This window comes from Gambusia affinis, linkage group LG21 (genome assembly GCF_019740435.1).
Source record: "Gambusia affinis linkage group LG21, SWU_Gaff_1.0, whole genome shotgun sequence".
In the NCBI taxonomy this organism is placed as follows: Eukaryota; Metazoa; Chordata; class Actinopteri; order Cyprinodontiformes; family Poeciliidae; genus Gambusia; species Gambusia affinis.
This window is the reverse complement of record NC_057888.1, coordinates 18,339,157-18,366,395: the sequence shown is the minus strand read 5'-3', so window position 1 is coordinate 18,366,395 and position 27,239 is coordinate 18,339,157.

Below are 27,239 nucleotides of genomic sequence, written 5' to 3'. Positions count from 1 at the left end.
TGTCCAGTACATGTCTATTTTTATTCCATTGCAAAGGAAATCTCACTTGTCAATCAAGCTGAGTGGCTCATGCTCCGTCGGTTTGTTTGGGTTCTCTAAGTGCCCCTCAATCATCTGTCTCCTCTCAGCCAAACAGTTTATCACAGCTCCTCTTCTTTTTACTCCAAGTAAACCAGAGTTCTTGCTGAAACAACCCTGAAATGTAAGCAGCAGTGGGTCAAGGCATTAAATGTTTTCAAAAGCGTTGCTCAAGTTGCTCGGTATCTTAACAATTCTCACCTCACTTAAACACAAGAGAGAGAGTGAAGGGGTTCTGAACTTGGGCTGGTGTTAGATTTTCCCTTCATGGAAACCCTGCATAGAAAACTAAATTATACCTGAATGTAGTAATAGTTTCCTTATGCAGTATGATGCTAGATATATTATCAGTGCCAGTATTGCAGATACTAATACCAATATTATTATCAATACCCCTTTTAGGTATTTTTGTGGTTTCACTGTTCAATTGCTTCTTTTAAAATAACATATTTACATGGTATACTGAAATGATAGAAAAACAAAACAAATCACAGAACTCCTCATGGAGTACACTGGTCCAAACGTAAACTGGATCAAATCTTTCCCTGTGTGAACTGTGTGAGGTGTGGTCTGGGCCCAGCCATGTTGTGAGCCTGTCCCTCTCTATTCCAATTTTGGAAATCTGTTTTTGACTCCCTCTCCCTTCTCCAATCACGGCGTTATTTGGGGTCCTCCCCAACAACCAATTATTGTCACCCCATCATGCTGACCTTGTGGTCTTCCTCACGCTATTGGCTGGACGTGTTACACTGACGCATTGGAAGAATCCGCACACTCTCATTGGATAAAAGATGCCCCTTTTATTCATGAAACTGGAAAAAATGAGGCATACTCTCGAAGGCTCTGAAGTCACATTTTCAAGAATCTGTGGAAGAGTCACCGTTTTTGGACCATGTTATGTCTCTGACACTCGATGTGACCCCATGAGTTCAGCTCCCCTTACTTGTAGCCCTTTAAGTCTTACAACAATTTTAGTAGCAGAGAATACTTTATGTCTTTTAGGTGCCTCGCTTTAGTTGTTGTTTTGTTTAATTTATATTTTATTTATTTTCGGCAACCTCTGTTTGTTTATTTTTTAGTTCCCTACTTTCTATCCACGTACCTATAGAAATAATCGCTGAGTTTTTGTTTGTGTACCTGCTTTCATTTTTGACTCTTGTCTCGTCATTTATTAGTTTGTCCTTTTTCTTCAAATGACTATCTCAAGTGTGACATGACTGTCGATGTGTGGTGCACATTGTTTCGTTAAAAATCCGAAAGAAATTACAAAACATATTGCAAACTGTTTTCTAAACAAACTGCGAAAAATTGGAACCTGGGAGCAAATCAAAGCAAAATCTTAATCAAAATTAAAAGGTTTTGCAGAGCATAATGACAAAAAAAGTCATTTTACAGAGTCATGAATATTTTTGTTTACAAGAGCATAATTTGTCAATTAGTTATTGAAGGCTTTTGTTTTCATTTTCTTTTGGCAAAAATAATTTCATTTTCCGCTTTGAGCTTAACTTTTAAAAGCTTGCCTCCTTTGATTTCTGTCGTTTCTGTTTCTGTTTTCATTCAGTTGACTCACTGCAGCGGCTCACTAATTAAGACCGTGAAATTTTTGGACAAATGCAAAAACTCGCTTCGCTTTATCAACCCACAGAGCTGCGGCGCGTTAACGGCGATATCAGCGGCATCACAGGCTCCGATAACCCCCACTGACCCCAACCTTCCAGCCTCCAGCCTCCTGCACACCTCCGCCCGGCTCCAAAATCTCAATTCAAGGCGCGCGTTTTCATCAGCTCGCCACATGTTTACATCACTCTCTGCGTCTCTCGGGTGGTGAGAGTTGTGGAGAGTTTGGCTCCAACTCAAACATCCTCACCACCTCCTCCTTCAACACCACACCCCCTCCATCCCACCTCCCCTCCTCTCCCCCCCAACAAACACATTCCACTCTGGGCTCATCGAAAGGGATACCCATCAGCCCCCAGAGCTAAATTCCAGCGTGTTTTCTGGGAAAGCAAAAGTTGTGCTTTCATGAGGTCGGATGGCCAGAATGACAAAAACAGGGGGAAAAAAAGGCAACAGATTATTGAGGGTCGCTGAAGGTCTTTCGTTTTAACTCTCGACAGGTACCGCTGGGCTGGTGGATGGAGGAGACGGAGACTTGTGGTCGCAGCGGGGGACGTTTCAGAGATGTGCGTCTGCGAGAATGTTACATCAGCCGCGCGTTCGCCATCGCCTGCTGAATATTCATCAACGGGACACGATCAATTTGGATCAAAAACAGAAAAGTCCTTCCCTAAATGACACCCGGAGGTGATTTCTGCTGGAAACGTTCTGGGTCTCCTCTGAGAGTGAGAACAGTCCTCACAGCTCAATCAAGGAACGACAAATAGAGGCGATTCTGACTCCAACATTCCTCGCTGTGATATCTAAGGAGCGCAAATTCTTGCCTTTTTTTTTTTTTTTCTTCCCTCCCCCACATTTAATAGACAGGCGGCTCGGTACATCCACACTACATTCCTCCCGGCTCAATCAAGCGAGCATGAGAAGATGTCAGAGAAGGCCGCCCGAGGCTGCTCTGGGATGGTTCACTCTTATCTGCCCAGACGAAGCCTTCTGGCTCTGACCTGGCAACCGTCAGCCTCCTCCCGACACCGAGCTCCCGGCCTCTAATGAAGAAAGTGCACATCATTGGGAGGAGCACTCCCATCGCTGCCACCGCACATTAGGCCGGCTTTCAGCACAGCAAGAGGAAGCAGGCGCTCAAATTTACGTCCATAAAACCACAAACTGTTTCTTTTTCTTTCCCCCCCCCTGCCCTTATAACATAAACGATAAGAGTATTTTAATGTTCGTCAATGCAAAGATGCAAAATATTACCGAGTATTTTTTATTTATTTTTGTCTAGTTTCTTGTACAAATGTGTTGGTACACTTAAGAGCTACAAGTGACTTTTCAGCAAGACACAGGAGCTTGTTTTAAATCCATAATTACTTAAAGGGGGCAGTATTATGTATTTTCCAGACGTATAGAATAATTTTACAGAACAATCAAGTGTCTACGTTACAAAAATGCTATGAATATGGGCTTAAAACAAATTTCACTTTGTAATTTAACTTTTGAAATTGGGCCTCTGTCTCTTTTTTTAAAATACCGCTCTCAGGAAGTCATCACAGCATCGCTCCTCTATTAGCTCTTTAACAACGTTTTCAACAGACTTGCACCGAGAAGTAGCTCATACAGTGAGCTCAGCAGACGCGCAATTCCGCCTGGTGTTTGCTAATTGCTGCTGGCTAGTCTGAAGGAGCTGAGTGGCGACATCTCTGAGGCGGAAGGTCAGAAGTTTGGAAACTGCAGTTCCACTCGGTTTCGCCAGGCGTTTTGCTCAGCTGAGTGGTTGCCACGGGAGATTTAAGGATCTGTCAAATGAAAGAATCGAGGCATCACTCCACAGACGCTTTTGGTGAGGGAATAATATAACGTGATGCAAATCTCAAAAAGCCAATTTTACATGACTGCCCCTTCAATATTGATAAAAAAAAGTCCTAGTTCCACTGGAAGATTATTTCACTACTAATTAGGGAAAAATGTCTTGTTATAAGTGAAACAATCTGCAAGTGGATCTAGTACTTTTCAATCAATATTAAGAAATTACTGACTTAAATAAAGCTTCTATTTCTGGTAGAAATGTTAGCTAGAAGTTAGTTTTGTCTTATTTAGAGTGTACTAAAGATATTTTTTATTAGTGAGTAGACCAAAAGAGTTTTGTAAGATTGTGTGTTTTTGCAGCGTTTTTTAGGAGGAGTGTGTGTTGTTTGGGTAAATTGGACACAATGAGCATCTCGCTGCACACACTGAATGGGAGTCGGGTCAGTCCGCTCCGTCTCTCAGTACATTTTTACAAACACATTGTAATTTAGAATGGAATCACTCATTAAATTTAAAGGGACGTGGGAGGGTTTGCACGCCGTCCCAGCAGTCAGACCGTCAGAATGCATGCTCAGCCATGCGCATGCATTCCAGTCCAAGAAGGTTTCATTTATTTGTTTTATTAACCTAAAACAAACTGTTTGACTGTGGAAGAGAACGCAGAAAGAGCTGCCGGCTCGCGGTGCAGATCCGAACACAGCCTGTGTCCTTTTAGTTTACATGCATGGATTCCACTTTTTGTGCATCGCTTTGATTAAATTGCACTTCGAACAAAGCCAACGTCAAGAATGTTTGAGCTAAATGCTTTTTTTTTTAAATGTTCTTCACTTGAGAAAATTATGTCATCCTGAGAAAACGAAAGCTGTCATCATGTGGCAGGATAATTTTCCTGTTATCTCTGGATGACAACATTCGTTTCCTCGTGATAACCAGATATTTGCCCCGGGGGAAGAAATGCTTTGCTTTTGAAAATAGTTTGAAAATCAGAATTTCTTGACGGAGCTTTTTTTTTTTTCTTTTTAAGAAATTTGCTGGTTTAGTTTTTCCACAACATACCTCGTCTGTTTTTTAAGAATTTGATTAGAAGAAGCAGTTTGGATGTTGGCCAGCAAAGTTAGTTTATAACAATCTTCCTTTTAGATATATGAATAGAGACCAGCACTATCGTCTAACAACAGACACACACACACACAAAAAAAATTCTATTTTTTTTTTTAATGTTGTTGCATTTCTAGCAAAGTTTTGTTTCAGCAGAACAGAAACAAAACTGAAGTTATTATTTTGGGACAAAAAGAGGAACAATCTACAGTCAACACACAGCTTCAGTTATGTCAGCTAAAAACAAGCGATTAGGGTTTAGTGATGGACTCTGACCTTAAGCTTCAGAGTCACATAAAGACAGTTACAAAGTCGGTCTTCTATCATCTGAAGAACATTTCCAGGATTAAAGGACTAATGTCCCAACAAGATTTCATTAAGTTTACTTTAGTTGCTTCGATTACTGCAACAGTAACTGTTGCAGTAAGTTGTGTAATTTGACATTTTAAAAATGAATTAGCTTAATGGAAGCACAGAGATTAAAAGGAAAAAACTTTTTGGATAAAACGTTTTGGCCCTTTCGATACTTTGGTCATACTGAAATTGGTGTTTTCCACAAAACTGCAATGGAAACACTTTTTTTTTTTGCATCACGAGTTACGTGATCAACAACTGGATGTTTCCACTGGTACAAACCCATGAAGAAGAAAACGACAGGAAGTGGTAGGAGGATCAGGGCGCAGGGTGGGTCTTAATGACTTATCACGTGAAAAAAGTGATAAGCCACTTAGTGGAATATTGACAAAGTTTTTCACACATTTGTAATGGGAACGCAGCTACTATCTTCACAGGTATGTCTAAAAAATTCTATAATGCTGCTGCTCAAGTTCTCACTAAGACAGAGCACATCACCTAGCTCCACAGTCCCAACGCTAACTCCCTGTATCTCCGAGAATAAACTTTAAAGTACTGCTGTTAGTTTAGAAATCACGACTGAGCGCCACAATACATTAAAGATTGTACTAACCTCCCAGACCTCTCAGGTTTTCTGCTTCTGGTTCTGCTCTGGATCCCCAGGACCAGAACCAAACATGGAGAAGCAGCATGCAGCTTCTGCGCAACACAAATCTGGAACAAACTTCTAGAAAGCTGCAAAACAGCTGAAAAACTGAGTTCCCTTAAACCAGTCGCATGTTTAGAGCTGCCTTTGATGAGTAGAAAATGGAAGTTTAACATTTTTGATGTGTATTTACTTGATGACGACATTTGACAAAATGTAATGTTTGTTGCTTATTTCAGTATCGGTCACTGCGTGATGTTGTCACCCAATAGTTTCTCCCCCAGCACCGTGTTCCTCTGAGCACTTCTGGTCGCACGTGTCGCGGTGCATCACCTCTGCTGCTTCATATTGAAAGAAAGGAGGCGATGGAATCATTTCCTGTTATCACCTCGCTCTTTGGTTCCTCGGCAACCGGGCTGAGCGACGTCGGAGTGGAGCGCCTCTTTGATTCCCCCGGACCGTGTGTTCTAATGAACCCCCAAAAAGCACATTGTGAGATGAAAACCTTAGATTAACACCGGACTCATAATGAAACCGAGCCAGACGCTCATATTGATCGTTGTAATGAAACGTTTTGTCCGTCATGGAGGCCTCAGACGAATCAATCCATCTCGAAACCCCCTTCATCTTGAATATCTGATGGCGGTCGGGGGTTGGGGGGGCCTTCATGGTCATATTTGCATCGGGCGGCTCGTTTTGTCTGAACGTCAAAGTGATGAAGAGCCGACAAACTGCAATACGTCCGCATATGCATGCTGTTCATGATCGGGTCTTTGCTCAATGTCAAGAATCTGCACTTCCAAAGAAAAGTATTACACGGCCAAATCCATACGCAGTGTATCAATACTCCTCTATCTGGACTCAGTGAAAACATTGTATGGGATCGATGCGCTTCAGCCTCGAGGCCTGAGATGTTCTATTAACGGTTTCGTTTAAATCAGTGGAGAGGGGGTCGATTCTGAGTCATCCAAAGTATCAGCGATGCTTGGTTTTCATGATGGTGATGCAAGTATGAATAGAACAGCAACGGCTTTTATCAGATTTATTTAAAAAAATAAAAATAAAATTGCTTTGCAAGATTTTGCATTAAAAGTAATAAAAAAAAAAAAATTAAAAATTGCAACGCATTAGTAAGATTAATAAAGAATTTGGGGGAAATAAAACAGGCATCAGTTTCGCTGTGGTGAAGATTTGGTGGTCCTGTTTTAGAAAAACCTGAGCAGCAAACTAAGTCACAGCTGGTAGCCTTACGGCCTTTTAGCAATAAATTCCATACGTATTGATTTGATTAGGTGCCTGCAGTTAACATTTGATTTTAGTTATTTCTTTGTGTTTGCAAACTTTGTCTGAATGGTAAAATGTTGCGGAAAGTTAACAGTTTTCTTTCTGATTTCTGAGGAGTGAGACACAGGCAGAACAGAGAGACGGTTCTGTAAAAAAAAATTTTTTTTAAATCCAAATTGTTGTCAAAGGAGCAACGAAAACAACAACTGAACCTAAAAAGTCAATGACTATATCCTTTCCTTTGAGATTACTTCAATAAACTGCGACGCCGCAATGCATTTCCCTCCCTCTATAAACATATTGGGCTTGTAACTTTACAACGAGCGCCTGATCATAACTATCAAAACATCAATAACGCTTTAGGTGTCTCAAGTTGATGCTAAACCCTCGATATGAATTCCTGGAGAACAAGGACCGGGTGAACGGTGAAGAGGAGCAGGAAACGGGGAACGTTTCCTGCTGAACCAGGCTGGCCGTCGGAACAGGAAGCAAAGAATAACCAGAGAGTCCAAACAGTGAGCCGCCTCCACCCACCCAGCCACCGTCAGAAAAAATAAATAAATAAAAAAATCACTGTTTCTTGTGACTTCAGCTCCTGTTTGTTCCTCCATCATTCCCAGTGAGCGGTAATTGCGCAGCAAAACATCCTGTTTTGAGTCGCCTAACTCAATAGAGTTGCCGCAGCGATAAACAATAAGCGTAATTCCTAATGGCTAGAAATGAATAGGAAATGGGTTGTGACAGAAACACACAAAAAAAAAATCGGAGTTCATTTTTCATTTTTTACACCCCTCGATGCGCGGTGTCGTATTCTCATCCCTAAAAAAGAAAGAAAAAAAAAAGAGGTCAAGCGGACGTGTTGTCTTGTTTATGCTGCTGTAAAGATGACAGCTCCCAAAGGACGTTATAAATGAATTTATAAGATTCCAACGCGGGTGGGAGTGGGGTGTGATTTATGCCTGGAACTTGCTGAGACGGTGGCCTGGGTCAGGGAGAAAACCCTGGCCAAGGTTGACTTTGAGCCCAGATTAAAGTCTGACTGAAGCCTGAGGACCAGGAGTTATGGAAGGTGGTACATTCATTTTTACAGCATTTCTCAAACAAACGTAAGCCATTAAAACAATTTGAGGGGCGGGGTGGGGAGCAGAAAAAGAGGCAAACTAAGGCATCAGAAGGAGTGGAGCAAAGCAAAGAGATGTGGAGAGTGGCGACGAGATCGCAGAAGACAGGAGGACGGATGTGAAGCTGGTCAAGAGGGGAGGATGAGGTAGAAGACTTATCCACAGGATGGGTCTGCCACCTGAAAGCTACGTGAGCTGCAGGCGGCTGTTAGCAAACCGCTGTGGGAGAATGAACAACTCCATGGAAATAGAGAAAGAGAAGTGATGTCAAATGTAAAGGATGTGTGAGCTATTTCAAAATTTTACAGCTTTGAAGGAAACGCTTCTATGTTCTCCTGGTTGCACACACGTAATCGGTCAGATGGTGTTTTAAAGAATCCAGTGTCTGTCGACCTCTGGCCCGTGGGCTCACGTCCCATTCGGTGGGATCTTTCTCTGGTAACCAGAACTTTCATGACATGCCTTCACTTGCCTCCCTGGGAATCATGCTACTGCCAAAAGATGAACTCATGGGAGGTCTGTTGTAGATTTCCGATCTCTGAATTCTGTTTGGGAACAATAGTAAAAAAAACAACAAACAGGGTTCGAGATTTACTTTAATTTTATTATATATTTTTTTCTAACTTCACAGCTTATGTGGTCTTAGACCTGCAGCTGGTAAAAAGTTTATTTTTTTTATTTGTTAAAATTAGCATTACATTATGTGTATAAATCCCTCCCAGTACTAACTGCAGAAATACACCACTCAGTTAGAAACAACCAATCAGAGCCAGGAGGAGGGTCTTAATGCTGTCAATCACTCTCGTGTTCACCACCTCCCAATAGCTCTTTTCTAAACAACAGCTGGTTCACCACCACTTAGCCTTCCACCATTGCTAGGGCTAGTTTGTGGTTTTTCCACCACTATCACACTGAGCAGTGTACATCAGATTGATTGACAGCACTAAGCCCCTCCTCCTGACTTTGATTGGTTGTTCTTGACTGGGAGTTGTGCATTTTTGCACAATACCAGCACTGGGAGAAGGTAGAGAAGCTAAAAATGCTTCCCTTTTATTCACAGATTATCTGTCACATACCATGATGTCACAACATGGTGACAATTTTAGTAAAGTCTATATATCTGATGTCATGGAATAGAGCAACTTTGCTAGACTCTGTTTTGTGAAAATAGATAGCTGTGAATTTTCTTCATACACCTTTCAAAGCGCTGGCTCAATTTTATATTTATCCATCCATTTTCTGTTCACCCTTGTCCCTTAGAGGGGTCAGAAGGGTTGCTGGTATCTATCTCCAGCTACGTTCCGGGTGAGAGGCGGGGTTCACGCTGGACAGGTCGCCAGTCTGTCAGAGTTTATATTTATCCATTTTTTATTAACAATTTTCCAGGGAACAATCACAAAAATACTGAATAAGGAATCATCTAAATCAGAATCAGCAGTTTTAGGCAGTAATGCAAATAACTGGACGCAGAATTGAGGGAAATATGTACATTTTTGGCATATATTAAAGTTTTATTTGTCTTTTTTAGTCAGCAAAAAAACTGCCACCACCATTCAGATGCTGCTTTTCTTGTCTTTGGCCAAGGTTAGTTATGCAGTTTTTAACCTACTGGCCACTGACTTCAAGTGAAACACGTTCCACTGTCACTTTTAGACTACTACACATTAGGAACTCATGGGAAAACTGTGGAAAACTCAAAAATTACCACGTGTACTTTGCTGCACTCCTGCCCTTGTGGCTGTTTTCTGTCTCACTCTAGAGCAGGGGTGTCAAACTCCAGTCCTCAAGGGCCAGTGTCCTGCAGTTTTTAGATTTGTCACAGGTACAAAACACTGGAATGAAATGGCTTAATTACCTCCGTCTTGTGTAGATCATTTCTCCGGAGTCCTGCTAATGAGCTAATTATTTTATTCAGGTGTGGAGCAGCAGAGGCACATCTAAAAGTTGGAGGACACTGGCCCTTGAGGACTGGAGTTTGACACCTGTGCTCTAGAGGATGAAGAATTTAAAAATTCCAACCGTGATCAGTTCGGCTGAATATTTTATTATTTATTTAGGATTTCCTCTTTAGAATAATGTGGAATAAAACACAGATCCATCAAAATTTCCGTTACAGTATATCAATAATCTGCGGGCAGCTCTTAAAGCCTTTAAGCAGATGGTGTGTGAGCGAGACTTTCCTTGCTTTTTCCTCATAAGGGAGCTGCTGAAAAACACATTTCACTGCTAAGATTATCCAGCTTTACCTCAAATCTGTCCACTGAGTGTCAGTCAAAGACGAGAGGTCACAGCTCAGCCATAAAGTGAGTTAGCTCATTTGAGTGGCACCATGAAAGAAGGCTTTAAAAGAAAAACTCAAATTAGAACGGTCTGGATCGACGCTGAAATCTGCAAAGTTCCACCAAAACACAGGACAAGTTGAGACCTTCAGGGATGCATTGGGAATATGTCTCCCGCAGTTGGGTTACCAAGGTTACCATTGTGTATTTAAGTCGAAAAATTGGACGTAGTTTGCTTACTTTCTTCCAGTGTTTCAATAATTCATGGTCTGGTATCAGACATTGGAATGGACTTGATTGGTTTCAGTGAAGTTTAAGCAAAAACGTATGCTTTGGTATAGCTGCTGTCTATGCATCATTGTGTTTATGTAACGGGTTTTAGCACAAATCATACCTAAAAACACCACAGTCCCCACAGCACAAGTTAAACAGACTATAATCAATAATCAGAATGTGGAAGATCAATATCAGCTTCTTATCTGTTGATGAATGACAGTCAGAGCAATCGGGAAGTGTTGTGTAATCAGGAAATGTTGAGTAACTCAGAAGAATGTGGTTTCAAAGGCGATTCTTATCTGAAATGTGCTTCCTTTACTGGGGATTGTTTCACCCGTAGGACCATATAGAGGAGAATCCTCCATACGCTGACAATGAAAACGATGGCGTAATGCTAAAATAGACATATTGTGCAGATTGTGATGTCCTTTTTACTCTTTTGCTCTTTATATAGTACAAGTAAAACAATCTGAGAGGTTTATTAAGCTGTGCTAGCAGCTCTGATATCTTGATGATTAATTGATAAATATACTGCATTTGGCAAGATACCGATTTCCGTTTGTAGTCCCACAAAACAATCAACACAAAATACAAACAATCATAAAATATGCATAACCATATGAAAAGAGAAATAAAAACTTTAGGCAGTAAAACCTATTTTAAAATGTTTCCATGTTGTAACAGTATGTCATGAGACAGATAATTTGTGAAGAGATATACGTCCTCCACTTCCTCCAATTATTAATATTGGTGTCAGAAGAAAATGCACCAAAAGCAACCAATCAGAAGCAGGAGGGTTTTAGTGCTGTCACTCAAACTCGTGTACTCGCTTCTAAATGGGCTAATGGTGGAAAAACACCCGCAAGTTACAGGAAAAAAGTTTATCCCATCATTATTGGTGGCTATCGTAACTAGCCACCAATGATTAGTTAGCACCAATCTCTGGTTAGCAGAGACATTTATAGCAGTCTCTGCTAACTGGCAAGAGCAACGCCACCAGGAAGGTGATTGACAGCCCTAAGATCCACCTCCTGGCTCTGATTGGTTGTTTCTAGTACGCACTGGGAGAGGGCAGAGAAAGTGATTTTTTTCACAGATTGTCTCATACCATTCTGCCACAACATAATGACAGTTTGAACAAATATGTAACAAAACTATTTTCAATTGTTACATACTGCAGCTTTAAAGGTAGCTTGCTTTCTTAAAAGTAATGCTAACTTTAGCTTCCTTTTAGCTAGTTGACCAACAGTGCAATCCAACAGGTGCTTCATGTAGTTTTTTTATTTTGTCTTGTATCTCATAACAAAAGGACTACAGAACTATAACAAATGGTATGAAGGAGTTTTTCCTAGATTTTTGTACCATGATACCAGTTTTCACTCTTAGCGAATAACCGCAGCTTCATAGAGAGAGAAAACGGTCCCTGCTAACTTACAACTAGCATGCTAGCGTGAACAGTCGCGAGCTACACAGAGCTGCTCCACGAAGAGTTTGCATAGTTACCTGAGAACACCTTTTTTTTTTTTTTCTCGAGGAATAGCGGTGCTGAAAAGGATAATCAGCTTTGTGTCGAACAAAAAGCAGGTGTGTGTGAAGCTTGCAGCGTGGGGAAGGAGCTTAAAGGAAAGAAGTGAGTGCATGCTGTGGCAGCCAAAGAGAGGAGGGAAGGAAGGCGCCACATTTTTTTCTTTCCCTCTTTTAAAAAAGAAAAGAGGAAAAGAAGGCTGATGATAAATCCCAGAAATAGATTTCAGGCTCAAAGTAACAGAATCCAAGCTGTTCCCTCTTTGCCATACGGCATCTGTCTTCAAACGTCTGGGATGACACAGCAAGCATCCTGTTTATTGACTACCAGCAGGAAACGCTTTCAGAGCTAACAATGTGCGCTAGTTACAAGTCTCCTTGCTGCTGTTGCTGAATCCCCCCATTTTTTTGTAACCTCATCCCTCTCCCCAAAAAAAAAAGAAAAGAAAAGAGAGGGGGCAAGGGGGGGAAGCTAACTCCCAGGGAAAGTAGCGCATCAATATTCATTCATGCAGAACATGCGCTGTCAAGTAGAAATAGAGACGGCGATGAGTGCTGCATTTATTTGTCGTTTACCTCCTGGTATGCTAATATAATGAGGTCTGCACACCAAATAACCAAAGTCTGCGTGAACGCTGATCCTCTCTGGTGTTTCCAAATGCGTCTGGCAAACCGAGAACACAAATACTGCCTTCGGGGGGTTTGGATCCACAACCCCCCCCTCCAGAGAATACTTAGCAGTAACATAGGGCTGTGTTTCCCTTTGAGGCTGTAAGGAGAAAATGATATTATTCTATCAGCATAAGGTTATTGCATTATGTGTTCCTTACATACTTCAATAAGCCATAAATCTTAAGGCCAAGCGCTGGGAGGGATGGGGGGGGGGAGAAGCTGCACAAAAGGTAGAGCACATCATTGTTTTATTGATGACAAGCTGTGAAATGGTCCGACTGTCACGCTGGTTGTTAGACGGCAGATGAGCGGCTCAAACCGGGGAGCCTGGCCAAACTATTAAAAGGGTCAGAAAAGGCAGAGAGGATTGGAGAATAATATATATATATATGAATAATTTCTCTTTTAGTCAACTTCTTTTTTAGCTTTACTTCCTGTTGTAATGTTATTCCCTCATCTAAAACATAACTGCAGTGTTGCCTTGATTATTTCATGCATGTTTGAAAAATCCTTTAATTTTCCATGGCAGCTATTGATTGAACTGTCCAAAATGCCTGGGTGGACCTAGCCCCGCCTTCATGGACAAAGCCTCTCCTTGGAGCTGCAGTTTTCAAGTCAATCATTTGAATTTTTCTCTTACGCAACCCACTTCCTCCATTATTTTTTTAATTACCTACCTAACATGAGCTACGTTTCCGTGAGACGCTGATAAAAACGTTGTTAAAGGGTTAATGGAGAAGCCATGTTGTGATGACTTCCTGCAGGTGGAGTTTCTGAAAGAGCAGAGGTGTCTTAAAGAGACAGAGGCCCAATTTCAAGGTGTTAAATTACAAAATAAAATTTCTTTTAAGTCATATATGATATTTATAGAAGTATTTGAACAACTGAAAGTAACATGGTTATGTGGTTAATTGCTATGAAATAGCAGTACGTGCCTGGAAAATGAGTTTTTAATGCTTTTAAATGGCTCAAACCAGCAAAAATTGGAGTCTAGCTAACTTTTACCTCCCTTAGATCATCCAATCGCCATGACATCCCTGCAGGTCATGTTGTTTATCAGGGCAGAAATCCACTTCATTGAATTAGCATTTTAATTAACTAAATATCCTAAGATAACAATTTCTATTTAAGTTAATAACTGCGTTTAACCTCTCAGAACTCCTCAGATGCTCACTCTAACCATGTATAGAAGTGTAATTTACAAAAAAAAAAAAATCCAGTTCCAAATATCCAACATCCTTAATCTTTTAAGGTTTCCTGATAGGTGGTACAGTTATGGAACTCTGGCTCACGCATCATACCTCTGAATGCCCTTGATTTGGAAACTCTGATCAGCTCCTGCTGCTTGAGCAGCAAGGAAGGAATGAAGGAGCACCATGAAAATAAAAAATGGGGAAAACCATTAACATTTTCCACGGTCGGGGCAAACCTGCGGTCTTCCCCTCAGCCTACAGTAGATCATTATGATGATTTCTACACCGGCTGCCAGGACAGAAGCTGATACATGACCCCTTGTAAAATTTTAAGATGTGTATAAAACAACGTACGGATGTACGGTTTGACTTCACACTGGCACGGGTTAGCACCGGTGCGTCTCCTATCGCTCTCGCAGAGTAAACAGCTTTTCCTACCATGATGAGAGGCGGGCCTCCGAGGGCCATGCCAGGACTCTACCCGTCTGCGTCTTCTCAAGGACAGTGAAGCCTCCGGGCTGCAGAGGTACGACGGCGTTACACCCATTCATACAAGGCCGGTTGTGGTTTTAGAGGGTCTGTGCCTAGCAAAAGTATTCAAACCCCCTAAAGCTTAGTGGGGGTTTTCCCACATTCAGTCACATTAAAACTGTCGCCGATGCTGTTACAGTATAACATGAGGCAGATAATCTGTGCAAAAATAAAGCTAATCCATCTCCACCCTGAGCTACTATTGTCGTCTGGAGAAACACATCACTCCCAGTCGGAAACAGCCAATCAGAGACACGAGGCGGGTCTTAGCGCCGTTAATCATGCTTGTGTACATGTTTATGAATGTGCTAATGGTGGAAAAACAGATCACCATTACAGGAAAACCGTTCATCCGCCATGATCAGTGGTTACACTTAATTAGCCATAGCATTCATAGCAAGCTAGACTTGGGGAGGGCACCATAGTGATTGACAGCGCTAAGACCCGCCTCCTGGTTCCGATTGGTTGTTTCTGACTGAGTGGTGTATTTCTGCCGTTAGTACAGATATACAACTGTGAAAATAATTTAGCACAGGAGATAAAATGTTTTCATAAGTTATCTGTCTTAAATCAAACTGCTAAAATGTTTTGACAAATATGTAAAAAACATATTTTTTAAATAAAGTTACATACTGCAGCCTGGGATTTGATTTGACCTCTTTGTCTATTATGAACTATGGAAATGTTTATTAAGGTTTTGCTCCATTGTCTTATTGTGTATCATGACACGTTGACATCTATCACCAACTGTGGTTCCTTTGCACATCATTGTATACTCAACTCTAAAACTATCTGGACATCCTTATATATACACACACACAACAGCTCAGATATTGGTGTGTGTTTATTTGTAGCACTGTTGTGGGTGCTACTCCTTGCTATCAATTGTGTTTTCTTAACAAGGAAACATGAAAAGTTTAAATCTGAGATCTATGCATGTTTTAAAATGTGTTGTCAAAGTTCCAATCCTTCCGGGAATAACTAATTGAAACCGGTTTTCTGGGTTAATGAAGTTGCTTCTTGTTGTCTGGTATTGCTTGAGTCTTCACCAGATCGTTGTCTATCACGTAGGTTGACTTAAGCCAGGCACTTTTGGACACGGGGGTTTCTTTCTTTGGTTGTGTTTGCTGTGAAATAAATTAACTTGGTGGTGGAACTTGATTAAAATTTTTAATCGAGTTAATTGCAGTCAAATAATCAGATTTTCATCTTAAACAATATATCGACAAATAAGCAATATTCTCAACTCAAATACAGATTCTGCTGCTAAATTGTTGAATAACTAGGCCTGTCAACTCCACAGGAAAAGATTAGATTATTTAGGTTATTCAACCATCAGAATGACACAATGTGTTATTCATTCAGCTTTCAAATGTTTTCCCTTCATGGAACTGTTTGTTTCATGGACATGGTATTTTAGGTTTCGCTAGTTAGCTAACTCCTATTAGCATAACTTGTACACAACACTAGTCTTTTCCAGAGTCCAGTCAGATGGTTTTTTTGAAGCAGAAATGAACCCGCTGTGGGCCAAGAGAAGCAGATTTGTCGTCCATTGCTGTTTGAGAATGTCGCTTGTGCGTCAGATTTACGGTTCTACCAGAAACACATAGTTACAAAGGTTCCGTTCGGAACTTTAGTATATCAAAAGAATAAAAATTGACACGTGAAAATGTTCTGGGAGGGCCCCTTGCAGTATGAATGCCTTGGCAAGTCACCCTATGAATACGTGGCCCTTACATCTACATCGAATGTAACATCCTGAAACACACTCCAAACAAAGACTTTGCTATTAGTCAGAAAAAGGACCAAAAGTGTCAAGTTCATACATTTTTTACCCTTATTTTTCATGAATCAAAGAAAGAGAAAGCATAAGGAGAGAGAACTGCTGGTCACCAAATGTCACGGTAGCATTTCGAACACGTGTCGGTGCTCCTGTGTCCGTTCGGTTAAAAGCCCTGAAATCACTCTCTGTGTGTGTGTGAGTGACATTGTTTATGTTTCACTTATCTCCGGCAGATGTTAGCTGAGTGAAATTGAATTCCTGGCAATGAGGGGAGGAGGGTTCACGGCTCACATCCTCTTTTATGTCTGGGGACAGGATTTCTCCTGGCTAGCCTTGATCCCCTGATTGTCCGCATGGCGAGGTGACTGACGACAGAGGTCGGGGGGTCAAACGGACTCTTCCTGACTTCACTTGGACCAAGGAGCCGGTCCAGCAGCATACGTGGCTGAAACGACGCAAAACCAGAAGCAAATCCTACCGAGCGGGAATACAAATCAGCAGCTTGATTCTCACAGCGGCGGCGGCAACAACGACTGAGTTGCGCGCATCGGCTCAGTCAACACGCTGGGCGCATACTTTCTTTTCTTTTCTTTTATTCTCCCCACATTATCAGGCTGGACTTGTAAATCTCCCTGAAAGATAAATCCCAGAGTGATAAAATGTAGTCAGTCATCTTTATTGGATTTCTCAGATCAGTGTGAAAACGGCGAGATGAAATCGCCGCTCGCAAATAAAAACACAACCCAGAACCTCCTCCCCCCCAAGCACCACCACCTAACTCCCCGAGTGAAAGGCTTTGCTCGGATGCTGAATGGCAGACATTTATCTCATGGACTCGGAGCTGCTGCTCTCTGCCGTTTTCTTCCCCCCAGAAATTGTTGTTTAGATGATGCAGCATCGCTTTACTGTAAAACCAATAGAGAGAGTGTGAAGGGGGGAAAAAAAAAATAAAAAATCAGGAGAGCAATTTGATGTCATTTGCTGGGGAGGCCGGTCTCATGTGTAGGCGCTCTGTTTCCTCTTGTTTACTCCGGGCTGTTTCTCAACCCCTGCATAACAACCCTGAGCAAACATGACTATCAGCTGATATCGCAACAGTTCTGCACAAGCATGAGCAGATGACACTCATTACCAGCACAGGTCAGGAAGACGTGGACAACGACGACAACAACAACAACAACAACAACACCTCTCTGGCTTCGTTAGGCTTAATTGAAATAATTTGCTTCCCTCACCGAAAGCTGGACCCCCGAAAAATGGCAACAATAGAAATGGGGAAGTGGACAATGAAAGCATTAAGCAAGGGTGGAAAAGCCACTCATAATTGTCATGCTTGCTTTTGCTTGAATGTTACATAATCTTACTAAGAAAGCAAAATTTATTTATATGGTATTGCCATAATTTCTCAATTGGACTTTGGTCTGGATCTTGGTCAGCAACCATTTCCATCCAATGAGTCAATTTTGCCCCTTTGCTTTTACTACAAAATAAGACTCGTCTAGAGCAATTTTCTAAATATATCCTTCATTTTACTATGAAAGCTAACAAAGTTACACTGAAGTTTATTTCTGTTTTCAGATTTTAGAGCAAGTAAATAAATCCTCTATTACTAAAGAAAAAATAAATATTAAATGTGGCGAGTCATTTCTATAAAATAAAAAAATTAAGAAAAATTTACAACTTGTTTGTAAAGTTGTAGATATTAAAAGAACTTATAGAAAAAAAACCCCTCCTAAACTTCTGCATTTCTTGTTGCGTCCATTATCAAAGATATTTAGCTTTTTTGTTTTGCGAGTCTCACAGTGGAGGGGCCAAAGAGCCACATGTGGCTCTGGAGCTGCAGGTTGCAGACCCCTGGTGTATCCTACTCAAATACATGCAAGTGTCACAAAAAAATGCAAGACATATTAATCTCAATCTTGTTGTAGTCTGTTGAGGACAATGACAAATAAATCTTATCTTATCTTTTGCAAGGCACTGTGAATAAATATCAGCAAAAAAAAGTATTAAAAATCAGTGCATAAGCCGATGTTCTCTTGTATTGTTGTACCTTCAACTTATATTAAAAACCAATAGGTGGGTCGGCGAGATCAGCAAGGTGATGTGAATTGAGAATTCATAAACTGTGTGTGTTCATTAAGGAGCAGGACTGTAAAGTTTAATAGTATGTTCTCCCTCCATTCTACCCCTGATATTTCCCATGGGAGAGACTAATGTATGTAAATGGTCCCAAAGAAGGATGTTGCAGTTTGCAATCTTGTCACGTAATATCATATTGAACAAGTTGATGGCACATGCTAGAATATTGATTGTTGCTTTGCCTGTGTGTTCCTGCAGACACCTCGGTATAAAAGTACCATTTGGATTTTATCTGCCATCTTCTGCTTTGAAAAGCTCTGGGTTTAATCCAAATGTTCCTTAGATGCCATCCCAGAAGATGGTGATGATGATGATGATGATGATGATGATAGGACTACGCGGGAAGAAAAAGTCATTGTTTCTTTCCCAGTGATGTATTTCCAATTTATCCTTTCTGTTTAGTGAATACTATGTGTGAGGTGGATATCTGTATTTGAAGACAAGAGAAAGCAGAAACCCAAGGGACTTTGTTAATATACAGTTTCTTTATCTTTTGTCTTGGTCTCTTTTATGACAATGAGCCCTACTTGTCAAAAACAGTGAAAAAGAGTCCAGTGTTCTGCAGAATTATTCGCACCATTCAGGCCTTCACAATGCTTGCTTTAAGCAAGGGATGTTCAGGGTCTTAGTTTTTTTTGTAACCATTCCCAGACATACAGTTTTTAAGAACCTTGTCTCTGATTTGTGTCTTTCTGCTGTAACGTTAGCCAGTTATACCGACTAACCAATGAATGCACCTTCCAGACACAGGTGTCTTTATACTGCAATCACTTGAGACACAGTCACTCCGCTCAGGTGATCTCCATTCCATTCATTGAGAGACGGTCTGATGGGACAACCCCTCCATGTCCCCACTGTCCAACCAAGACATGCACTGCATTCCTCCTGAGTGCTGCGCTAAGATCACGGGGAGGATTAAAGAGTTTTTTTGTAGTTTCTTTAGTCAAAAATGCCAAATTTTGTTGATTCTGACTAATTTCTAAAAGCAGTAGAAAGGTTAAAATATTCAAGGGGGTGACTACAACTCACAAGGACATGATAGGTGTCAGTCTATGACATGAAATGTCAGAAAATAGGAAAAAGTTAAAGGGGTGTAGATCTTCGCCTAGGAACTGTACTGTTGCAAAATCCCCCCCGAACGCCTCCAGATCCCAGCTCCTTCGCAACACTAATTCTCCTCCAATGTGAATTCAGGCTGTGTGGCTGTGTATTATCGCTCCCCTATGAATACAGCCACACAGTATTTATCTGCCCTTCAACAATACTGATGATCCGACGCTGAATGGAGCAGCAACAGTTGGCGACGCTCCCAACTTCCATGGGCCGGTTAATAAATAAAATCCATTTACAGTAATAATTCATCCAACATATCTCGTCACTGTATCGCAAGAGCATAGGCGGCACGCTCACGAAATCGCGGCGCGCATGAAGGTGACCTTCAAGTTTGCCTGAATAAAACGCAAATTCTGTACCTTGAAATGGGGGCGAGGAGACCACCAGAACTAAACCCGTTACCGTCTCAATTTGGTCCCTCGTAGCATGAAGTTGACCCCTTTATCTGTAGCGCAGATTGAATTGAAGAGAGTTTGTGTGGGGCTGGGCTTATCATTCATGGCTGCTTTTAAGAGAAGGGGGTGGTGGTGGTGGTGGTGGGGGGGGGTCTCTGGTTTTAAATACACAGATAATAGGAGCAAGGGGGACACATTAATAAGAGAAGTGTGTGGAAGAAGAAAGGGTGGTGCCATCAGTCAAAAAAGACATTAGGGATTTAGATCAATCCTGTTATATAGGAAAGCGAACGCACAACGTGGCTGATCTCCATATTCATATGTGTAACTCGGTGCTGTGTCATTAATAATCCCCCCAAGATGGTCCATAAACTCAATGGTGGAGCAATGGAAATCCAATATGAGTGAGCGGATGGTGTAGGGCCTTAAAAAATGTGGGGGCTTTTGATTAGGGTACATGGATGGGGAAGTGGATAAGGAGGAGATATAAAAGCAGCCCCACATCTGCATCCCCACAGGAGAGCTTTTGGAGAGGAAGATGAATATGGATTCCCATTAGAAAGTGAATAGTTCATATCCAGGTGATTTGTTACGATGTATCGGCGGCCCCCGAATCTCCTCTGCTTTCCGACACTCCTCCGGCGAAGTCATTTGCGGAAAACGAGATTCCTTCCAGACGCCCCAGATTAAAATGCGGCGGAATGAAGTGGCAGGTGGCAATCACTTTCCCCCACCCCGAAAGCTGCCGTCAATTTCTACCCCTCGCGTCAAGCTTTTACTTCACCAAAGTAAAGGGAAGGAAGGAAAAAAAAAAGAACCCACCTCAAAGAGGATCTGAGCGGAGAGAGATTTTAGGAACATCGGTCACAACCCGATGCTAACGAGGTCTGATGAAGAGATAGGGGAGGTGACGAAAACGCGCGCAGGTGCCCGGAGCGAACGTCAACAATGAGGTTCTATAACGAGACTCCATAAATAATAACTCCACACACGCGCACGCAAACACGCCGCCTGAGAAAACTTGTGACAAATGCTCAGCGGCGTGCCCCGACACGGCTCGGTTTAGGGTAACGACGCTCACCTGGAGGAAGCAGCACGGGTTGTGTTTTGGGTTGGGGAGGAAGGAGAGCTGCCTTGACCTGGTTTCTCGAAATAGGGCCATTAAAAAAAGCGACACGAGTGCAGAATTTGCCAGGTCGACTTTATCAAACTTTTCTCCACCCGTCTTTTTGTTTTTTACAGGCTGCAGTCAAAATTCGTTGGGACCCCTGGTGAAGATCAGCGTCGTAATCGTAATAGCAGTTTGAAAAGTTGAAGAGAAAATGCATCGTTGAGTATGTTCCATTACTGGGGGAGAAAAAAAAAGCCATCTTAAGAAATAAGAGGCTTTTACTAGAGCCGCAACAATTTTCTAAATATAGAACTACATGTTTGATTATGAAAGCCAATAAAATTGAACTAAAATTTAGTTCCATGTTCAGATTTTTGATCAAAATAAATACTCTATTTCATTCAAAAGAATGAGTTGAGTCTTTTCCATAAATATGGAAAATAAACAAAAATAGGTAGCATACTTCTAGGCAAGTTACTTTTAGAAGTCTATTGTACATATTAAAAGCAGATTTTGCATAAGAACATACAGGAAAACTCTTGAAACGATCATTTTGTTATAGTGAAAAATATTTCCCTTTTAATTTTGTAAGAGTCACAACGGAGGGACCTACTGTATCGCATTTACATACAAATAAGACATTTCTATACTTTTGAAAGGCACAATGAATCAGCAAAAAAGTTAATAAAAATCAGAGCTCGATATGCTGCTGCAGATTTTGCAGTGCAGAATTTGCTGAGTCGACTATCGAAGAAGGAGGAGCTTTGTCTTCGAAGGCGGGGCTAACTCTGCCGTGGCATTATGGGTCAGCTGAATGGTTGGAGATTAAAGGATTTCTTAAATATGCATCAAATAATCAAGGCAACACTCCAGGTATGCCTGTGACGAAGAAATAACATTTTAACATGACATAAAGCTCAAAAACGTTGATCTTACATAATCCTGACCCTTTAAGAAGAATCAAATTGATTAAGTTCCATTTATGTAACGTCGTTGTTCAGGGTATCTGTGATTTTTAAAATAAAATCTGCTACTGCCACCTCCTCTTTACCATTGGTTCCAGCGAATGTCTTGGTGTCTTTATGTCACCCTGGATGCTGTCTGCTGCATCACCTTCCTTCCACGACCAGAGCTCACCAGTGAATGGCGGGGTCACGTCTGGCATGTTTGGACAAGGACGAGATATTTTAAGGTTGAAAGTGTATCAGGGCGAGAGAAAAGCTGCCATTCAGCGATCGCCCTTCCACCAACGGACAATGGGACAGAGACGGAGCGCACGAACAAACGAATTAACAAACGAACGGCGCTGCTGCTGATGCTGACCTCAGCCATCGTCCCATATTCTCCGCTCCCTTCACGTCCATATCACTTCATACCACTTCTGTTTTCACACCGAATCGATAGCAGCCCCATGGAATGGCTGACATGAAATTAGCTGGGAAAGTAATGACAAAAAATATCAATATGTGTAGATAATGTGGCTGCAAATGCCTTTATTGCCACGGCTGCCATGGAAAGCCATTATCATTTTACTGCTGGCTTCCCTAACCAATTGTAATTGCAATATTATGGCCTCTTGCAGTTGTGATATTTTTACTGAGGCAGCTTCTATATTTCCTATGAGTGGAGTGAGTAATCATGTGATTTCCCCGGTGCACCCTGTGCACGAAGACAAGTCCCTGCTTAAAACATGTTTACATACAAATTATGCTAACAAGAGCAGAAAAGCCTCCGTTCCCCATCAGCGTATTCAAATTTTGTAACTTTATGGCCTTGAAATATGGATTTTATTCTGATTTTATATGAAAGACATTGCAGAACTGTGGAGTAGAAGGAAGTGGATACAAACCAACACATAAAAACCTTGGAATACAAATGAAGACTGTTTTAATCTGATATCTCAGCATGAGGTCCGGTGTAAATTGCCTTCAAAAGTAAATTACTTACTAACATAAAACAAGACAGATCAGGACGTTGTGGCGAATTTTAAGCAGAGTTAGGTTATGAAGCAATCGTCCAGGTTTTGAACATCTCTCAAACTGTGTTTTTTATTGATCAGAGAATAGAGCAATTTGACATTGCGAAAATAAATTTGCTCAATGGAAACACGGCCACTTAAAAGAAAAAAAAAATCCTCATTTTTCAAAAATACGTTTTGGTGCTAGGACGACTCGGATTTTTTTCTTCGTTTCATTTCACAAAACTGCAGTGGAAACTTTTTTTTTGCATTAAACGAGTTATATGGTCAACAACCGGAAGTTACCACTGGCGGAAACCACAAAGAAAAAGACGACAGGAAGTAGCTGGAGGAAAACGGAGCAGCTTGCTCGTTATTGACTTATCGCATGAACAAACTTATTCATGTTTGACTTTAATATTGTTTCTTATTTAGTGGAAACACTGCCATTGTGAAATGTTGGTGGTTGTTTTTGTTTTTTTTACATTTGCGGAACACAGACTAAAATTTGCGCTCATTTGTTATGGAAACACAGCTACAGAGCACTGAGACGAAACTACAGACCTAGCAAGATTTGGCACCAATAACTAACCTAACTGTCCAGTATCAGCAGTATTTACTGGTATTTAAATGACAGTAACAAGAAAAAATGACTTCATGATTACATGCTACTTTATATTAGTCAAAAACATTCAGTTTCAATAAAATACACTGAGCTTTATGGTTGGAACAGAAAAACAAGAAGTTCAAAAGGTGGGAATACTTTCTACAGGGCTGCCAGATTATCCCGTCGGCCGAGTGTTTCCCTCTTACCGCGTTTTGTTTGCAGACGATAAGGCGGGAGTTCCTCCGCGTTTGTCGGCCGTGTGCACAGAGATCAGCGTGTGTGTTTACTGTGGAGATAATTCCTGGCCGGCATCTGAAATATGCAGGTGTTTTGTGCAAGTTTGCGCCCCGCCCTTTTGCACCGCTGCTCCAGCTGGAACGGGAACCTCCGAAAGAACGGAACGCTGAACTTAAACACAAGGTTATATAAGCCGGTGCAGTCCGGATAAAGGGGGTGGCATAAAACACTGGATGTAAGCGCTCGGGAGAGATGTAAAACACAGGCTTGCTTGTCAAACACCTGGCAAGTTGCAACACGGCGCATTTGCACTTGAATGTGTTCACACGGTGGGGGGTTGCTATAGGATACTGGAGACTGTTGCACAACGTCCTGACATGATGGAAGAACAGCTCTGACAGATGTGCATCGCTATTTCATTACAGCGCTTACATTAAACGCAGCCGTGTGTGATTGGGCTTTGAAGGCGGCCGGCTAGAGAGCCTCTCCATTGCAGGTGGATCTTACACTAATGGCCACAAGGCTTCTTTTTCTCTCTCTTCCTTCTTCTTCTTCTTTTTTTTTCTTTTCCCACCCAGTTGCTGCTCTTCCAATTAAAAGCAGCTCATCAGAGACTGATGGTGGGACCGTTGTTAGTCTAATTAGCAGCCAGAGGCCATGTTGGAGTCTCAGCGCTCTGCCTTCTGGCGGAAAGCTTTCATACGAGCAAGTAATCACAAGTCCAGGTTGCTAATCCTCTGAAGAATCCTCTATTACTTAACAAACATTTTTTTTCTTTGAATCCCCTCCCCCCCCCCTCTGAGTGTTATTTCAGTGTTTTTGTAGACAAAATGCATTTGTAATCCGAGGCTTTGGTTAAACAGTCGCTTACATTCGAGGAAGGTGTTTGGATAATGCGCTGAGGTTTAATCCTGACTACAAAGACTGTCCTTTTTTTTTTTTTGCTTAAATGTTTTGGTTTTTTTTAATTTATCTGCTGAAAAAGAAACTTGGCATACCTCGAAGTCTTAGCTTACAGCCACACAAACCTTTGTTTCTGACTCACATTATAGAATCCAATCGTCTTTTAATCCGATAACCCCAGATTGTGTTCATTCTGTGATTTTACTCATTACTTAGAATTACTGTGTATGATGAATCCCAGAACAGGCTCCACGTCTAGTAGCTACATGCAGCTCAATGCATGAGGTGGCTAACCTGACAATGCTGTGGCCAGTGTTGCCAGATTGGGCCGCCTTAAAACACATTGGGCTGGAACCCCCTCGCCCCCCACCCCCAACAAAAAAATAAATAAATTATAAATTTTGGCTGCTTTTCACATTTGGTGGATTTTTAGAAAGTGTTCAGAGGAAAATATAAATCGCTGTGTTATTTCACCTATGTCTTTAGTCAATTTATTTTGAAAATCTCTATACGACCTGTTGAGCGTGACGACATCTGTGGCGGTTAATCAAATGTGACCATGTTATAGGGTTGTAAGACAGAAATCCCATGGCGACATCATGATTTAAAATGACATAGTGGCAAAAAACAACAAAAAAAAACTTCAAGTTTCATTGTGTTCAAAGTCCTTTGAAGTCCCAATAGGTTCTATTTCTGGGCAGAATATAATAAAGGACGACCAAAATCGTTCTGAACTGTCACGTGTCTGAATCCCGTCTGGCGCTATAAACATGAATTTCATTAGAGTTTGAGATTTGAGCCTGGGTTTATAGAGTTGAGCGGGTTTTACGTTGTTTTTGGACTGGAAACTGTCAGTCAGATCTGGCAACGCAGGCTCCAGCTGCTGGGGTTAAAAATTCAGATAGTAAAAATAATGAAAGTTGTGGAAATTCCAAAACTTTTACTTTACACAACTTTACCTCAGGTTGAGTTGTGCGAGCTGGATGTGTTTTAACAAAGGCCTGCAGACTGTTCAGCTGGAAGCGGCTGAGGTTCGTGGTTCATACCGAGTGCTAATGCAAGAGTTTCGCTTCAAAAAAAACCCTGCGCTCTTATAACCACTACATGTTCTTAGCCACTTCTTCAGGCGTTGTGTCAAGCTTGCATTGTGCTGCATGCAGAGTTGTTCTGCTTTGTCCTAAACAAGAACCATCAATAAACTCATTTATTTTCTCAGCTAAACATTACAGAGTTCACAGCTCCAACAGGAACTAGCACTCGTTCATTTATTCTGCGTGAAACTAAATGTCAAAATAAATATGTAAAGCGTGATGTCATTTGTAAATTAGTATATGGATTATGTCATTGCATGCCCATCTCTGCTTACATGAACAGCTGCACATGTTTTATTTCTGTTTTTTATTGCTTTCATAATCAGAAACCATAACTGGAGTTTTGAATGAAAAGTGGTGTGCTATCCCATTTAAAGTTCCCAAGGTACAAGTCTAAAGTGAATAGTATATGTGTATTGGGATGAAGGGTGTGAACTTTACAACAACCTACAGCATCAGGACAGAGTAAGACGTTACTGTTCTTTTTTCCTCACATTTAAAGCTGAAGTAGGTAATTCACTCCGTCATGACAAAGTGAGACAGATAATCTGTGAAAAACATTTTGCTCCTTTGTCTCCTCCCTGTGGTCCTACTGCTATCTGCAGACATGCACTGTTCGGTCAGAAGCAGGATCTTACTACTATCAATCACTGTTTGTCTCTGCTACATTACACCTCCCTCTCCACAACACAGCTTGTTGTGAATGCTAAGGCTAATTAGCATGACCACAAATGATGGCGGATGAACGATTTTACTGTAGCGTAAGTTGTTTTTCCGCCATTAACACAGCTGCAGCGCGTACATGAGCGTGACCATCTGAAGAAGAAAGTTCAATCTTTTGAAGTGTCTGAATCAACCAGAAATTAGGTCATGCTGCTGTCTATTGGAGCCACTTCAATTGTTGAGCATGCTGAGGTGAGTGAATATTCATCTATGCAGACAGAGTGACTGCATGGTATTGTAGGATAAAGTTTTTGCAACGTTTGAGAAGTACTGTCATAAATTCTGAAGCAGTAGAACTCTCATTGTTTATTTACAGCGTTTCTAAGCTAAGATGCTAACGATGCAAAGCTTTTGCAAGATATAGTAGCTTGTTTTAAGTCGGTAATTCCTTAAATTACCGACTAGTCTCAAAAGTACCAGTTCCATTGGCAGATTATTTAACTTATAACCAGACATTTTTCTCAATTTATAAGTTAAATAATGAGTGAAATAATTAAAAACAATATTTGGAGTAGAAACTAGAGCAAAAATACTTGGTGAGATTTTGCGCTTGTGCAGTATCAAATAAGAAAGTTCAATCCTCTGAACAAATAATGCAAATGTGCATTATTTGTTATAACTTGAGTCTTTTACTACATGATGTTGTCTGAGTGATGATGGCTGGGAAGTGGGACTGCTTCTCTCAAAGTTTTGACCTTTACATG